Consider the following 18,279-nt stretch of genomic DNA (forward strand, 5'->3'; position numbering starts at 1 on the left):
TATCTCTTGTATCGTTACTTTGAACAGATGAAATTTTTCCGAAAAACCCACTGCAAAGGAAGCAATGAGATTGAAAATTAAATTGAAGGGCGTCTTTATTTTTTTCTTTTCCTTCCTTGGTTTTTTTAGATCTTGAACTACAGAACGCTGCTATTGCAGTTTCACTATTATATTGACTTTGACAAGTTCGATGAATAAAAGCAGACGTCATAGTCTCAAATTTTTTGTATTTATTGTCGATTCTTTTCTTGCTGGAGATGACTAAACGGTTCAGAGCTGTTTTTTTTTATTTCACACATCGGCTTATCATCTGCCTTATTGCAGATTATACAAACAGATTCATCCATACTGATAATCTGAAAAGACAAAATCAAATTAATAATGCTTTCAGTTTTATCATAAGTATAATTAAATTTGTTTTTGCAAAATAAATAAAATTATTATTTTTTAATCTTGTACTAAATTATCTTTTGATTTTAATTTTGTAGGTTATGTTACGGTAATACTCTATTTATGAGAGAAAATATAACTATTTTTATCTTAGAGCTGATTGATACAGAGTATTCACCTTACTCATTACGACTCGTCGTTGTTGGCTCTTGATCTCCTCAGGTGTTCTTGTTCGACTTCTTGTTTGATTTTTGCTTTTTGGAGAAAATCACTAACATCCACTCCGTCCTATTTAATTCCAGTTTTTCTTCTATTGCCTTGTTTTTTCCCATTCCGGCGGCTTCCACAATAATTTGTTCTGACTTTGTTTGTCTTGCTCCGCACATCTTTGGTTATTTGGTGTCAATTTTCCATTAGTTTCGGTGGCAGGATCGCCATGCGAGAACGTGGGACATCGGTCGGTGATTTTCTTGAAGGATTCGGAACACAAAATACTTAGACTTTATTTTCGACTATTTATTCAACATCGTGAACACGCTACATTCTTGTAAATACTCGTAACAATAATTATTTCCCTTCTAATTTCTACCGTCTTAAATATCAATATCCTCAACCTTGGCTAACCCACTTATTGGCGTGTAGTCAGTATTTGACTATACTACAGCGTGCAATAGATTTCATTTTTACAATGCCTAAATGGCTTGCGTGCAATTCGTCTGACAGTTGTGTTCTTAATTTCGTTCGTGCTATTATTCTCTGTCTCCATGACAGACACTCTTGCTCGCATATCTCTTACTTCCTGGAGAAGTATGCCATATCGATTGCTGATGCGCTTACAGTTATCACCAGGTTTAAACTTTCTTCTTTAGCTGGCTGTGATTCAGTGCTTTTTATTAGGTGTCTACTCAGCATATCTGCTATCTTGTTCTCTGCTCCCTTAATGTAATTGATTTTGTATGAAAATCCTGACAGATATTAAGCCCATCTGTGTAATCTATTCGAGGTCATTGCAGGTATCGCGCATTTTTAGTCGTATAAATTTACCAGAAAAGTTAATAAAAGAAATGCTAAAAACATCTTACATAATGTATACGATAAATTAAAAACTGTCGATCCTAAAACACCTTGCTTTCACCTGAATGATGTCGTAAGAATTAGTAAATATCGCTTATTTTTTCAAAAGGGCTATTTACCGAAATATTTAAATGAGGTCTTGAGAATGAGAATTACAATTAGTACCACCTTCATTACACGGCGTACACTTGGTTGAAAAAATACTTCGCAGGAAAGGAAAATAGGCTTATGTGAAATGGTGGCAAATGGATGATAAGCACAACTCTTGGATTAATCTATCAAACATCCTTATTTAACATGTTTTTTTTTAATAAAATAAATATATTTAATCATTTGTTTATTCATTAAAATGACATTTTACATCTAAAAAACTCATTTAGTTGTATTATAATAAACTCGGGATATCTGTATCGTGACTCCATCAATATGTTGTTGTTAGGGGTGTCGTTAAAAGTCATCTCTTCTATATGCTTAAGGGGGTCGCCACCATGCTTAGCAATTACCCTTCGTTTGGTGTTTTCAAAGAATTTCTCAAATTGGTGTCGCCCTAGTTTCCCCAAATAATCATTGAGTACTGGTTTCAGTTGAAATAATCTTTGCAGCGACTCTTTTCCAAAGTATAAATAATGATCCATACCATTGTTCTTTTGGACCAACAATATATTGTATTGTTGTTAGATTACTCTCAGGGTGAATGTGGGTGTTGATTTTATGATATTCATTGGTTGTTTCCCAACCAAAGCGCTGAAGATCCACTCTTTGTATTGTAGAAAAGTGAGAAATTCTTCTTTTGTCAGCTCCACCCACTTGGTACACCAAGTATTTTTCCCAAATGGATAATTGAGGTAAAACGAACGTTCACATCTAAACCGACACTCACATACTTTGATTTGCTCTTGTTCAAAAAGAACATACGCTCACCCACCAACATGGGGTTTGCATATGGAGGACACACATAGTCAACAGTATTTTCCTCGGAACACATCTTGAACTAACCCTCTATTCCATTAGCCTCTTCAATTCATACACGGTAGCATTTTTTTTGTTTTAAGGTTACTGTTCAAGGTTGCTTAAAAAATAGTTTATCGCCGGAGCTTTGCTTAACTTTTCCGTCATTTTTAAGCAGCAACTGCTGCTACAACTTTTGAAAGGTTTTTCTGAAGATCGATTCTCGATCTTAAAAAGAAACCGTAGAGCTGCAGTCTGCAATGGCGAGTCATAGGTGTGCAACTAATTTCGACCATGCTGTAAACGTGTGCAATTCGCGCATCGCTTCGGTCAACGTCTCGTCGATAATCAAGGTCAACATTTCTTTAACAGTATTTATTATAAACCAACATCATCATCATACATACAAATCTTATAATAAGTAGGATGCTCAAGATATATTCAATCCTATAAAATATTAACTTTTTATTGGTAACACAGAGTTTTGCAAACCCACAATCCTTTGAATACTTGAGATGTTATTCGGAAATTACGTCCGTTGAACGAAATGCTCCCAGCTCGACGCTGCAATGAAAACAGCGCACAATATCGAACTTCTTCAGGTAGTACAACCCGTTGTGGGCTAATTTTAATGGATCAACCTCTTTTAGCGGCCAATCGTGAAATGTCAACAACCGATCTTCAAAACACTTCCTTTGTCTCAATGGGTATTCGATAATATCTTCAGTTATGGTGTTTTTGCAACATTGTATGGCGGTTTCTCGTCCTCTAATCACTTATAATAACTTGTAGTAACGCTCTAGCGTGGCCCAAATCCGCGCATATTTCTAAGGAAAAAAAAAATAAAAAAATAAAGCAAATATACCGCCACATTCTTGCCAACCCTGGCACAACTATATCTCTAGGCGGAAGCCATACTTCATTACGTTTTGCGCGCCCAAACCGCAAGTGTGTTTGTCACCATATTCAGGTATTAATTCGTTTTTTTGTAGCTTTAGAAGCAAAAATGGACAAACATAAACAGCATAGAGTCACCTCCGACTCAGAGGATGAGCATGTTTCCCGCAGGAATTTTGCAAAGCGCTTGAAAACCCGGGAATTGAGGTTAGATGAACGGGGCTATCCAGAACCTCTACATCCTGGGATTTAGGGGGTTCGCGTGGCGATCCCAGTCACATACGGGTAAAGCTCTTGCAGAGTACAAACCCCAGAACCCCGCACTATCCACGTGGCAAACCTCTTTCACCCCAAATTCGGGGATAGTGTTAAAGTGGCATCAATTAACTCCAGTTTCTCAAGACTGGAAATAAAACTGTCGAGTTGCTGGGGCCGGAAATCCTGAACACTCTTGAAGAGGACCCATCACGTCCCCAGCTTTAAGAATTTCAACTGCATCAATCTTCAGTAAAACGGATCCTATGGTCCTAGGGAGACAATTATGTCCAAAATAGCCACTTCAACAAATTGCTCAGTCCTCAAAGCCCCGTAAGTTGGTTCAGAACGTCCTGCTGTCATCTGCCACCAACTTATTGCTGTCATCCGCTAACAAACTACGCCAGGATTTGACTTTTGCAGGTTTCCAAAACCAGTTGGAAAAGGTAACCGTTTTTCAGGAAAGAACGATGACAACAATTACAGTATAAGGAAGGAAACTATGAGTACCATGAACCATGTAGACTCATGTCGTTTACTAACTGACCCCTGTCGAAATTATCCGTCGAACGGCGGCAAAGCTTACTTACCCTTCAACATCTGTAGGACAGGTTGTGACAGTAGTACTAAAATGTATTTTATTCAACAGATGTACAAGTCAAAGTAAACAATACAGACAAAGATGTATTACATACTGTTGAAAGCGCCGCTTTAGGCTTATGCCTCTTCAGCGCCGTTGTAGCTGTCCCTTCCATCAAACCAAGTTTTTTGTTCAGGTCTATGAGAACGTATCAAAGTGGCCAAGACTATCTGGAGCTAGCACGCCAAACGTTCAGGGTGTCTCTCAACCAAGGTTTCCAGCTAGGTTTGTTCAAAGAAAAGGGGGGGGAGTAAGCGAACCTAAGGAGACGGCCATGGGCATCGTTAAACCGGAGAGCCTCGTCGTATTTAACGAGAGAGTCGCGGTACAAGACGGAAATATACCGTAAGTATATTCGTTGTAGGTGCCACAGCACTCTTCAGAAATGGAAACAAATTACCAATCACTTGGTAATCTCTGATGGATTAAGGGTTAAAAATTCCCTTTCTTAAAACTCCATAACAATCTGGTTCTTCAATCACTAGTCTCTCCAACAAAACACATAGGAATTTCAAGGCCATTGACGATTTAATTCGCAAGGGGGCAATCTGATTATGGAACCTCACCCCAAACTACCACTTCCTAGTTGAAAAGCCCTGTGACAGTAATCGGTTCATACTGAACCCTAGAGAGCTGATAAACATTGTTGATTCTCTTCATTTAAAATGGAGGACTATCGTACCGAATCAAGTCGATGAAACGAAGTAATTTTATGGCAAAATTAACCTATTTTGTTGTTTCCGTTCGTAGTGGACACCGAAAGTATCTTTCAGATTTTGGTTTCAGGATATACTGTATGAATTTGGCTGGTTGATTTTGAGCTGAACTCAGCTGTACTGGTTTTTTACTAAAATGAAACTCGTTGCAACTTGGCTAGGAAACAAAGGCATCCTCTCTATCGTCTATTTAGATGTTACCCCGATAGGATACTTGGAGATACTCCCACTCAGTGTTCATCCAATCCGATACTAACAACAACTCTATTAGAGGAACTTGGTTTCATTACAAACAGAGACAAAAGTAATCTACTTCTCTTCCAAGACAAATTTTTAAGTCGTCGTTTTTGATACTATCAACATCCTTATTCTTTTACTTGACGACAAGAAAACTAAAACCTCCAAGAAGATTTGATGTTTTCAACGACACTTCACGTGTACCGTTGGGACATTTATTTATTGGTTAGCATTTTTGGTATCAGCATATCCAGCAGTAAAATACGGTTAGCTCTATGTGCAAATTTTTCAAGGGGAATTTACTTATTTTTCACCAAGTCCTCAGAAAATATAACTCCAATATGTTGATTGCTAAAGCAATTCACAGGATCTTGAAGGGTGGCACTCGAATATTGCAAAAGCATATAATTCAATACGAAATGAATCATTGGAAATTAAAAGTACGATGCATCCAGCTCAGGTCGGGCACTATGGCTGGTGGAGTTCAATGTAAAAAATACGATCTCTTTCATATATTGTATTGAGAAAAGACTGCTTACAATGTGTTTTATTTCTACTGACAGCTAGGGTGACGTCGCAGTGACCAAACTGTTCGTACCGACTGCTGGTTACAGAATCTGGTTTTTAGGAGTTTGCAGGTATAAACTGAGGATATATGAATGGGTTTTTTGATGTCTTGTGAAATTTCCACCAGTTAGGAACTCCAAAATAGAAACAAAAATGTCGCTGAGGCTCAGCAATGAACCAAAAACCCTTTACAATAATGATCTTGAACTTTTGACAGTTATTTAGGTACCAAGTGCTTCGTCAAAGTTTACGAAGCTGTAATAAGGTAATGTTTTTCATTGAGAAAGGACAACACAACAGTCTTCTCTTACATAAATTGAATGGGAATTCACAACTTTTCAGGCTAACAAGAAGGATTGGCAATTTTGCGAGCATAGGAAGATGGTTGGATGCTTTATACATTTCTTCTAACGAAATGTTTTCGCTGATCGCGATCCTTGAATGATCTCGATGGAGACCAAATTATACAATTTTTAATCAGATTGTACAGGTTTTTGGATCAGTTTGTGTTCAATTTGGAATAACAATATGATACATATTTTTCGTGGCTAAGAGATTTAAATTCCTTTGCGATGGATGCATTTATTTACAGTAACTTGGACAAATTTTTTCTTACCCTAAATAGATCTTTAATGACCAAGCTGAAGGCATATTAGTGGTTCCCAACTGACCGTTACAAGCATGGTTCTGATGCTATTAGGAAACCTTGTTTTTTAGTATCGATTACAGATCAACACACACAATTGGTGGTAGGACTATTGTGAAAAGAAGAAGGAGAATGAAGTCATGCTTGTCTTTCCTACAAAATGTTTTTATTTCAAAAACAATAGTTACGATGTCACAGATCAGCACGTTGCTTTGTTTGGTTATACCAGATTATCTGTTATTATCCCCTCTTAATAATATATGTACCTAAAGGATCTGTAAGTTGAGAACAGGAAAGTTCAAATATGAAGACGTATGGATGCAGCTTTTCTCCAGTGCTTCAATATATCTTATTTTTGGTTTTAATTCTAAAATCTTAAATTGTTTCATTAATTTGTCCTACAAGCGAGGTAAACACTGACTTTTGGTTACTGCTCATCGGGTGCAAATTTTTTGTTACCAAAATGGAGAGGATAAAATCAAGATTTTAAATGCATTAAACACTAGCTCGCAAGCGGATATTCATTCCTGTTGCAGCTTCTCTTTTTTTTTAAGAAGATGAAAACTTACTCGTAGCGTCCATTTTACTACGTTACAAGATTTCATTCATGGAGGTATTGAATATTCATTCTTAGGTACCCAGATAAACCTCAGGAAGGCAACTAGTCAAAACATCAGTAGATGGATCAAGAGTACTCTTTCTCTGCAGCTGGTATTGATACTGAGAAATATTCTCATTTTGCAAGACATACATCTAACTTAGTTGTTAAAAGACAGGGAATTTCCATAGATGTAATTTGGAAGATCGCTGGTTAGGCAGAACAGTCCTTGTCCTTCGAAGGGTTTTATAATTGTCCTGTACAAGGTACATACCACCTTTGGAAGGAGCATAATTAATATAGGGTAGCATCACTAATTTTTTAGTAAATCTTTTAATCGTATTCATGTATTCTTCCACACATCACTAAATAGTTTTATTTTTTGATGATTGTCTAAGGGAAAAATCGCAACGCAGCTTTAAACATCTACAAGTTATTATAAGTGATTAGAGGACGAGAAACCGCCATACAATTATTTAATCAAATGAATTTAATGAAATTCGATTATAATTGTATAAGGTTTCTCGTCCGAATAATCACTTCCCTCCCATCCCAACATATCTGCCCCAATTGGAGACGTTGCAATTTTAGCTAAATAGGGCTTTATGCTTTAAACATAATGAAGTATGGCTGCCGCCTAGAGATATAGTTGTGCCAGGGTTGGCAAGAATGTGGCGGTATATTTGAATTGCTTTATTTTTTTGATTTTTTTTTTCCTTAGAAATATGCGCGGATTTGGGACACGCTAGAGCGTTACTACAAGTTATTATAAGTTTACGGTTATGCCTTTTGGGCTTTGCAACGCACCCGCTACATTCGAAAGACTAATGGAATGTGTGTTGCGTGGATTGACGTGGAAAACTTGTCTGGTTTATTTAGACGACGTTATGGTCATGGGTAAAAACTTCGATGAACACCTGAAGAACCTTCAAGAAGTGGTAGACCGGTTTAGGGGTGCCAATTTGAAACTTAATCCGAAAAAGTGCCATCTATTTCGGAAGAATGTGGAGTTTCTGGGGCATACGGTGTCATCTGAAGGAATCAAGACCTGCGAAGATAAGATTCAGGCGATTAAGGAATGGCCCAGACCCAAGGACAAGCACGATGTGAGAAGTTTTATTGGACTTTGCACGTATTATCGGCGGTTTGTAGAAGGTTTCGCCAACATTGCTGCACCTCTGCACAAACTAACGGAAGCAAAGGCATCATTCAACTGGACATCAGACTGCGAAAGCAGTTTCAAGCGACTGAAGTTAGCTTTGTGCACTAGCCCGATTTTGAGCTACCCCAGGACTCATGGAAAGTTCGTCTTGGACACAGATGCCAGTAACATCGGCATTGGAGCAGTGTTATCGCAGGTGCAGGATGGAGAAGAGAGAGTGATCGAGTACTACAGCAAAGTGTTGAGCAAGCAAGAGAGAAATTACTGCGCTACAAGAAAGGAATTGTTGGCCGTTGTAAAATCTGTAGAGCATTTCCACAAATACTTGTTTGGCCACGAGTTCTTGATAAGGACTGATCATGCTGCCCTTACGTGGTTACTATAGATGAAAGACGCCGAAGGACAAGTGGCTAGGTGGATTGAGCGGCTGCAGCAATACCACTTCAAAATCAAACATCGACCAGGAAAGCAACACAATAACGCTGACGCTCTCTCTAGAAGACCTTGCAAGGATTGCAAGCAGTGCGCAAAAATTGAAGGGCTATTGCCGATAAACAGGATGGTTATCGGTTGTGATGATGACTGGACTACGGAGAATCTTCGGAAGGATCAACAGGCGGACCAGGAAATTGGGCCACTGCTGGAGTGGAAGGAAGCGGATAATGGAAGGCCGCGTTGGGAAGATGTCTCGGAAAAGAGTCCAGGGTTGAAGGCAATGTGGGCGCAGTGGGACTCACTGCGAGTAGAAAATGGGGTACTGAAAAGGGCTTGGGAAAGCGCAGACGGGAAGAAAGTAACCTCCCAGTTACTAGTGCCCAAGAATAGAGTTCCTCAAGTACTCAAAGAGGTCCATGACGGGACATCAGGCGCTCACTTCGGAGTGAACAAAACCTTAAGTAAGATTAGGCAGCGGTATTACTGGGTTGGCTGCCGGGAGGATGTCGAACGATGGTGTAGGAGATGCTCAGTTTGTGGGGCGAGCAAGGGACCTCGAACTCGAACTAAAGGAGGCATGAAACAATACAACGTGGGAGCCCCGTTCGAGAGAATCGCTCTAGATGTGGCCGGGCCATTTCCAAAAACTGATGACGGCAACAAGTACATCTTGGTTGTGCAGGATTATTTCAGTAAATGGCCGGAAGCGTATGCTCTTCCCAACCAAGGAGCCACAACAGTAGCTCGAGTCCTAGTGGATAATTTCTTCAGCAGGTTTGGAGTTCCACTCGAAATGCATTCCGATCAAGGCAGGAATTTTGAGTCTGGCGTTTTTCAAGAGATGTGTAAGCTGCTGGGAATTAGAAAGACTCGAACCACACCCTTGCACCCGCAATCCGACGGCATGGTCGAGAGATTCAATCAGACGATGGAGGAACATCTGTCCAAGGTAGTGGAAGAGCACCAGAGGGATTGGGATCGTCGACTGCCCTTGTTTATGATGGCCTACAGAGCTGCCATTCATGAAACCACGGGAGAAACACCAGCGAAGATTATCTTTGGAAGAGAGCTGCGTCTCCCTTGTGATCTTCTGCTTGGTTCGCCTGGGGCGGAACGAAAGGAAGTACCGGAGTTCGTCGACAACCTGAGAGAGACCCTACTGGATACACACCACCTTGTGAGGCAGAGGATCAAAATGGCTAGTGACAGAATGCGGTCCAGATATAATGTGACGGCTAATCATGAAGGATTTAACGAAGGAGACTTGGTGTGGTTATTCAACCCTCGGCGAAAGAAGGGCCTATCTCCGAAGTTGACACCTACATGGGAGGGACCGTATAAGGTGATCAAGAGGATCAACGACGTGGTGTATCGGATCCAACGCAGCGCCCGTTCATAGATGAAAGTGGTTCATCTAAATAGACTTTGTAAATATCACGGAGAATCAGGTGTTTGGTCTGATCGGGACGATCAGAACTAAGAGGGGGGCAGTGTTACGAGAAGATACTGGAAGCTTCGAGCGCCAGCGCTGGAACGTTCCGCTCTGCTCTAGAGCGAGCGGTTCGTGGAATAATTCTTATTCATACGCGGAACTCCCGAATATTCTCGCAGCGCTCCAGCATTAGGCTAGTGGTAGGGGAATATCTGTATATAGGAGAGTAGTGATAGGATTGTAGATAGTCTAGTATTTGGAAGTCCTGTAAAGTGAATAATTGTGAAGTACGAGAGTGTTTATAGTGCACAATAAAATTGTTATTGTTACAAGCGAGACTTTTGATTTTTCGGCCAACGTGACAATATGTACATTAAATCTATAAATGTGCGAATGGAGGAAGTGTCAACTTTTTATAACTCTTTTTGTAATCTTGGTAACCATCAAATTGTACGAAATTGCAGTTTGCGTCCCGCACATTTTTTACATTGTTCAAAAAACATTCAGTTAAAATCAATATTTGGGCATGTCACTCTAACATGATAACATAATTAATTGAAAGGTTCAGAGGAAAAGTGGACCCATACCGTTTGAGTTCAATTAGAAATGCACACATTTGAAATTTTATTGACAGATTGGATCCCTTGCTATGGAAACATCCGCAATCTCAGTTGCGAAAATATTTTTTTCGACTTTGCCGCTTTAATAGGTCCATTAAAGTACTCAATTTGGAGTCGTTTATAGGTATCTATAAAACAACTCAAAGTAGGAAATTTTGTTTTTCAAGAATTGGCAGAACTAATTAGTCTGGCTGTCACCTGTTTCCTGTCAAGTTCTTGGTCAATTTGGTTTTTACGATTCGTGTTTAATAAATTGCCGCATGAATAAAAAATATATGAATATAATTAAATTGTCCTTTGCGGCCAATAATAATTGTACCTAAATATAATAGATACTTATTTGCTGTGAGGTTAGGTTACGTTATGTCAAAATTCAATGACAGTGAAACTCAATAAATGTCAAATTTTAAATTAAATTTGAAAATCAAGTGGCAAGTCGTGGTTGCAAAACCATTATCAATCGGGTAACACGAAAACTTTTAGAATTGGAAAATTTAAATTTTTCATTAAAAAAGGGTGCAAATTCGAAAAAATAGTAAAAAGGACTTGTTTTATAATGTTTTATAATGCCATACAAAACTCGTCTAACGGCTCGTTTTGTACATCGGGAACTCGTGGACCAAATTGGCCATTATAAAACACGTTCTTTAATATACTATTTTCTATTTCGCGTTCATAACGAAGATATTTCGATACGCGTTTGAGCGTATTTCGGTATCGTAATGGACCAATCCCGTGCCAATATTTCCAGGAGCATATATTTTTCTAAATAAAATTCAAATTGCGAAACCAAAAAGTCTCGTCTCGACATGATGCGACTACAAGTTATAGTAAAAATCAGTGCGGAACAATTTTACGCTACATTAAAAATCACCGAAGAAGAGATAATAAATAATAATCAAACCAATTGATGATGAAAGATCCTATGGTGTCGAATAGTAATGTCTTATATTAAGAAACCAAAAGATTTCTCAACTTTTTCTACCTTGAATACGAGTTGGTATTTTGAAAGCGATGAATGTTTTAAAACTGATGTTTATATTTTATATATCTGTATTTTATATATCTGTTAAATAAAAACGTTCTAGGTGAATTGCCTTTCAGTTGTGGGAGGGACGACTGTCCCAAACGTGGTACAAAATATTATGAGATTCTTCTTATCCGACAGAATGTCGTCAAAAATATACTAGGCGGAGCATGACAAGTTATCATTTATGAAACAAAGTTATGCCAGGCTGTGCAAGGTGAGTCGACCTGTTAGATCTTCATTTATAAAATTTAATTTATTGTTAAACTAATTTGAACTTTAGACATTTTTAATCTGAACACATGGTGTAAGTGCGACAAAAGAAAGCAGAACAACGGAAAATATATCAATGCAAATACTTTTAACAAAAACTTTTGGAGCGACTAGAACAGATCAGCGTCAGTAAATGAAAGATCTGACAAGCTGACAAGTGCAAACTATTTGAGGTTAGTTTTTTCCTTCGAATGCAGCGCCATGCGGAAATCAGTTGCACATGCCGAATGCACATGCCAGTAATGATGCAGCAGGCCATGCTTCTTACACAGACTTAATTCAATACGTGATTAAAACGCTTTTCATACCATTTGTGTTACATTTTGAAGGCGAGTGAGGCAAAAAGAAGGCGTCTGTGTAAAGATGCGCTTCCTATTAGAAACGTAAGAATTTTTTGGATTGAATGTGTGATAAATTTTGTGGGCAATGATCATTTTCAACTAGAATTTTTGATTTTGTGGTTGTGATTGGGGCGTCAAGTTAATGCTTTTTATCTTACTTTGTTTCAAAATTTAAATAAATATGTCAAGAGCCCCAAGAATTACCAAAAAACAAAAAGAAGGTTGCATATTTAGAGCAACACCCTTTTCAAACCAAGTAGAGGCCGGAAGCGAAATAATCTTCCGGATGTACAAAGGGCACATAAGAAATACTTAAATAAATTGGCTAGTTCAAATAGTAAACTGGCCAATGCAGTTTCACTATTGGCAAGCCGACAAAAAAGAGTTTATTTTCTAGAGCTGCTTTGCAATTAAAATTTTAAATTTTTTTTAGTTAGGTGTTGTTCTAGTTATTTTGAGAATGTATAAGCATAGCTAAAATGTTGCTAATTTGGATAATACCAATAATCTTGTGACTAACTTCAAGTGTGATGTGACGAATAGACCAACAAATAACAGAAAACAACGGTGGTCACATAAAATGGGATTCTTTTGAAAAATAAGTAACCCTGCAAATAGGAGAAGGACTAGAAGCTGGCATAAAAATAAAACAGCGACACATCTAATGAACGCAAGAGAAGATGCAAGTAAGAAATGAGGCACAAACGTTCAGTAATAGTGTTGCTGATGCGTAACAGTTTCACGGATCCCAAACTATCATAACAAAATAAAAAACGGGGACATTAGACCGGTAATAATTATGTCAAGAAGGCTGTCATAGGCAGAGAAAAACTATTCGGTAATAGACAAGAAAGGTCATCCAGAGGGCTCACAAGCTAGTATAAGAATGGAGAGGCAAACGAGGTCACTCCAAGGCCATTCTAAGGCCACCCCCCACCCCCCACCCACGTTTTTTCTCATGGCCAAAGGCGACAGTGTCCGTCCGACCACCGTCCGGGGAGGGGACAGTCTCTCTTAGCTCTCCGTCTAAGACAGTCATTCATGTGGGGTTCAGTGTTCCATTCATTTGAGGAGTATTCAGAAGAAGAAATAGTGCATAATTATTTAATCAAATGAATTTAATGAAATTCGATTATAATTGTATAAGGTTTCTCGTCCGAATAATCACTTATACAATTATAATCCAAACAATAATCCAAATATTTTCGCAACTGAGATTGCGGATGTTTCCATAGCAAGGGATCCAATCTGTCAATAAAATTTCAAATGTGTGCATTTCTAATTGAACTCAAACGGTATGGGTCCACTTTTCCTCTGAACCTTTCAATTAATTATGTTATCATGTTAGAGTGACATGCCCAAATATTGATTTTAACTGAATGTTTTTTGAACAATGTAAAAAATGTGCGGGACGCAAACTGCAATTTCGTACAATTTGATGGTTACCAAGATTACAAAAAGAGTTATAAAAAGTTGACACTTCCTCCATTCGCACATTTATAGATTTAATGTACATATTGTCACGTTGGCCGAAAAATCAAAAGTCTCGCTTGTAACAATAACAATTTTATTGTGCACTATAAACACTCTCGTACTTCACAATTATTCACTTTACAGGACTTCCAAATACTAGACTATCTACAATCCTATCACTACACCCCTATATACAGATATTCCCCTACCACTAGCCTAATGCTGGAGCGCTGCGAGAATATTCGGGAGTTCCGCGTATGAATAAGAATTATTCCACGAACCGCTCGCTCTAGAGCAGAGCGGAACGTTCCAGCGCTGGCGCTCGAAGCTTCCAGAATCTTCTCGTAACACTGCCCCCCTCATAGTTCTGATCGTCCCGATCAGACCAAACACCTGATTCTCCGTGATATTTACAAAGTCTATTTAGATGAACCACTTTCACCTTTGAACGGGCGCTGCGTTGGATCCGATACACCACGTCGTTGATCCTCTTGATCACCTTATACGGTCCCTCCCATGTAGGTGTCAACTTCGGAGATAGGCCCTTCTTTCGTCGAGGGTTGAATAACCACACCAAGTCTCCTTCGTTGAATCCTTCATGATTAGCCGTCACATTATATCTGGACCGCATTCTGTCACTAGCCATTTTGATCCTCTGCCTCACAAGGTGGTGTGTATCCAGTAGGGTTTCTCTCAGGTTGTCGACGAACTCCGGTACTTCCTTTCGTTCCGCCCCAGGCGAACCAAGCAGAAGATCACAAGGGAGACGCAGCTCTCTTCCAAAGATAATCTTCGCTGGTGTTTCTCCCGTGGTTTCATGAATGGCAGCTCTGTAGGTCATCATAAACAAGGGCAGTCGACGATCCCAATCCCTCTGGTGCTCTTCCACTACCTTGGACAGATGTTCCTCCATCGTCTGATTGAATCTCTCGACCATGCCGTCGGATTGCGGGTGCAAGGGTGTGGTTCGAGTCTTTCTAATTCCCAGCAGCTTACACATCTCTTGAAAAACGCCAGACTCAAAATTCCTGCCTTGATCGGAATGCATTTCGAGTGGAACTCCAAACCTGCTGAAGAAATTATCCACTAGGACTCGAGCTACTGTTGTGGCTTCTTGGTTGGGAAGGGCATACGCTTCCGGCCATTTACTGAAATAATCCTGCACAACCAAGATGTACTTGTTGCCGTCATCAGTTTTTGGAAATGGCCCGGCCACATCTAGAGCAATTCTCTCGAACGGGGCTCCCACGTTGTATTGTTTCATGCCTCCTTTAGTTCGCGTTCGAGGTCCCTTGCTCGCCCCACAAACTGAACATCTCCTACACCATCGTTCGACATCTTCCCGGCAGCCAACCCAGTAATACCGCTGCCTAATCTTACTTAAGGTTTTGTTCACTCCGAAGTGAGCGCCTGATGTTCCGTCATGGACCTCCTTGAGTACTTGGGGGACTCTATTCTTGGGCACTAGTAACTGGGAGGTTACTTTCTTCCCGTCTGCGCTTTCCCAAGCCCTTTTCAGTACCCCATTTTCTACTCGCAGTGAGTCCCACTGCGCCCACATCGCCTTCGACCCTGGACTCATTTCCGAGACATCTTCCCAACGCGGCCTTCCATTATCCGCTTCCTTCCACTCCAGCAGTGGCCCAATTTCCTGGTCTGCTTGTTGATCCTTCCGAAGATTCTCCGTAGTCCAGTCATCATCACAACCGATAACCATCCTGTTTATCGGCAATGGCCCTTCAATTTTCGCGCACTGCTTGCAATCTTTGCAAGGTCTTCTAGAGAGAGCGTCAGCGTTATTGTGTTGCTTCCCTGGTCGATGTTTGATTTTGAAGTGGTATTGCTGCAGCCGCTCAATCCACCTAGCCACTTGTCCTTCGGCGTCTTTCATCTGTAGTAACCACGTAAGGGCAGCATGATCAGTCCTTATCAAGAACTCGTGGCCAAACAAGTATTTGTGGAAATGCTCTACAGATTTTACAACAGCCAACAATTCCTTTCTTGTAACGCAGTAATTTCTCTCTTGCTTGCTCAACACTTTGCTGTAGTACTCGATCACTCTCTCTTCTCCATCCTGCACCTGCGATAACACTGCTCCAATGCCGATGTTACTGGCATCTGTGTCCAAGACGAACTTTCCATGAGTCCTGGGGTAGCTCAAAATCGGGCTAGTGCACGAAGCTAACTTCAGTCGCTTGAAACTGCTTTCGCAGTCTGATGTCCAGTTGAATGATGCCTTTGCTTCCGTTAGTTTGTGCAGAGGTGCAGCAATGTTGGCGAAACCTTCTACAAACCGCCGATAATACGTGCAAAGTCCAATAAAACTTCTCACATCGTGCTTGTCCTTGGGTCTGGGCCATTCCTTAATCGCCTGAATCTTATCTTCGCAGGTCTTGATTCCTTCAGATGACACCGTATGCCCCAGAAACTCCACATTCTTCCGAAATAGATGGCACTTTTTCGGATTAAGTTTCAAATTGGCACCCCTAAACCGGTCTACCACTTCTTGAAGGTTCTTCAGGTGTTCATCGAAGTTTTTACCCATGACCATAACGTCGTCTAAATAAACCAGACAAGTTTTCCACGTCAATCCACGCAACACACATTCCATTAGTCTTTCGAATGTAGCGGGTGCGTTGCAAAGCCCAAAAGGCATAACCGTAAAGTGGTACAGGCCACTTCCCGTGGAAAACGCTGTCTTCTCCTTGTCTTCGGGATGAAGTCCCACTTGCCAATATCCACTCTTCAGGTCTAAGGTTGAGAACCACGTCGACCCTGACAGAGTTGTGAGAGTGTCGTCAATCCGGGGTAACGGAAAACTGTCTTTCTTGGTAACATCGTTGAGTTTTCGGTAATCCACACAGAATCTTGTACTACCGTCTTTCTTGGTTACGAGCACAACCGGCGAAGACCAAGGACTGTTGGATTCTTCAATAATCCCTTCTTCTTGCATGGATTTTACCAACTGTACGGCCTGCTCCTGCTTCGCCCACGGTAACCTTCTCGGTGCCTGTCTGATGGGTTGATGGTCGCCCGTATTGATTCTGTGTTGAACGATGTTCGTTCTTCCTGATGGTTCATTCTCAACGGCGAACACGTCCTTATTCTTCTTGATGAAAGCCTGTGCTTTAAGGGCCTCTTCTTCAGAAAGGTCACTCGTGTCTACCTCCAGCTTTAACTTTTTCACGGTCTTCACGTTTTTCTTTGATGGCTGTGCGTCACTTATTCTGGAGATCGGAACACACACAGCAACTAGATCGCCATTCGTGATCGTGACTGGAGTAGGGTTGATATTCGCCACCCGCACAGGTATTTCTTTCGTCACTTTTACTAGTGTCTTTCCAACAAGAATTGGTTTTGTCATGTCTCTGGTCGGTTCAATCGTTCCAACGCAGCTCCCAAAGTTACTTCCTAAACGCACACTTATCACTTTCTCGCTGTTCCCATCCACACAAGTTTTTGCACAGGCGAACGCTTTCACTCCATCTTCTTTTACTTCTGGGGTCGATAACACGAAGCTTTCGGTTCCAATCTTGAGGGTCTTCTCGTTGTGATTAAAGGAAATCCCATGTCGTCCAATAACATCCATTCCCAGGATCATCTCATCCTCGATTCCGGCCACCAGCACCCGATGCCGAAACTTCATACCTCCCAACTGGACCGTGACCTCTGCTTCGGCACTTACTGTGGCGACATCTCCCGTGACTGTTTTTAAAATAGCACTCGTTGTTTCCAGAGATGTCCTGTTGTCCAACATGTCCTTCCTCACGAGGGAAACCATGGCTCCGGTGTCGACCGTCATCTTCACTTTTCTCCCATTCACACTTCCTTCAATTATCAAACTCTCAAAATTCCTCTTCAAACGCATAACGGAAATAACTTTGGGGCTTGTGTTCTCCCCAGCCAGTGTGTGCCCCTTGACACTGCTGGGCTTTAGTTTTCCGACTGCTGAGGACGTGACTGGGGACCGTTCTGGTCGTTCCTAAGAACAACCCTACAGTCACGTTTAAAATGGCCTGGTTTTCCGCAACGATAGCAGGTCTGGCTAGTTCGCTGCTTCAGTGCCATCCGTAGCTCCCTGTTTTCCTTGAGGATGTCGTTTAGCTCGGCTTTCGTGACGGAAGCGGTAGGTGTTGCCTCTTCTTCGTCAATACCCACACCTCGAATTCGTCGGTAATCGGGGACATTCACAGAGCTCTTGAAAACGGCTTCCACCTCTAGAGCGCGCACCAGAGCTTCTTTTGCGGAGTGATAGCTACCCAGTCGGACGGTTCTTTGTATTTCTAGATCTCGAATCCCTTGCAGGAACGTATCCACAGCTAGTTGTTCCACAAAATTCGCCGGAGCCGAAGGGTAGGCGAGCAAAACAAGGCGCTTGACACTTGCCTCGAATTCCTGCAGAGACTCTCCAGTTCTCTGCCGCCGCGTCTTGAGCTCTGAGACGTATACTTGCTGTAGGTGTTGGTTTCCAAATCTGGCCTCTAACGCTGCCATCAGCTGGTCGTACCGCTCTTTGTCTCGACCTGGAATTGTCTCTAGCAGGTCCAG

The sequence above is a fragment of the Gnatocerus cornutus genome, chromosome 7 (assembly GCF_029298725.1).
Source record: "Gnatocerus cornutus isolate USDA-ARS CGAHR chromosome 7, icGnaCorn1.1, whole genome shotgun sequence".
NCBI classification, from domain to species: domain Eukaryota; kingdom Metazoa; phylum Arthropoda; class Insecta; order Coleoptera; family Tenebrionidae; genus Gnatocerus; species Gnatocerus cornutus.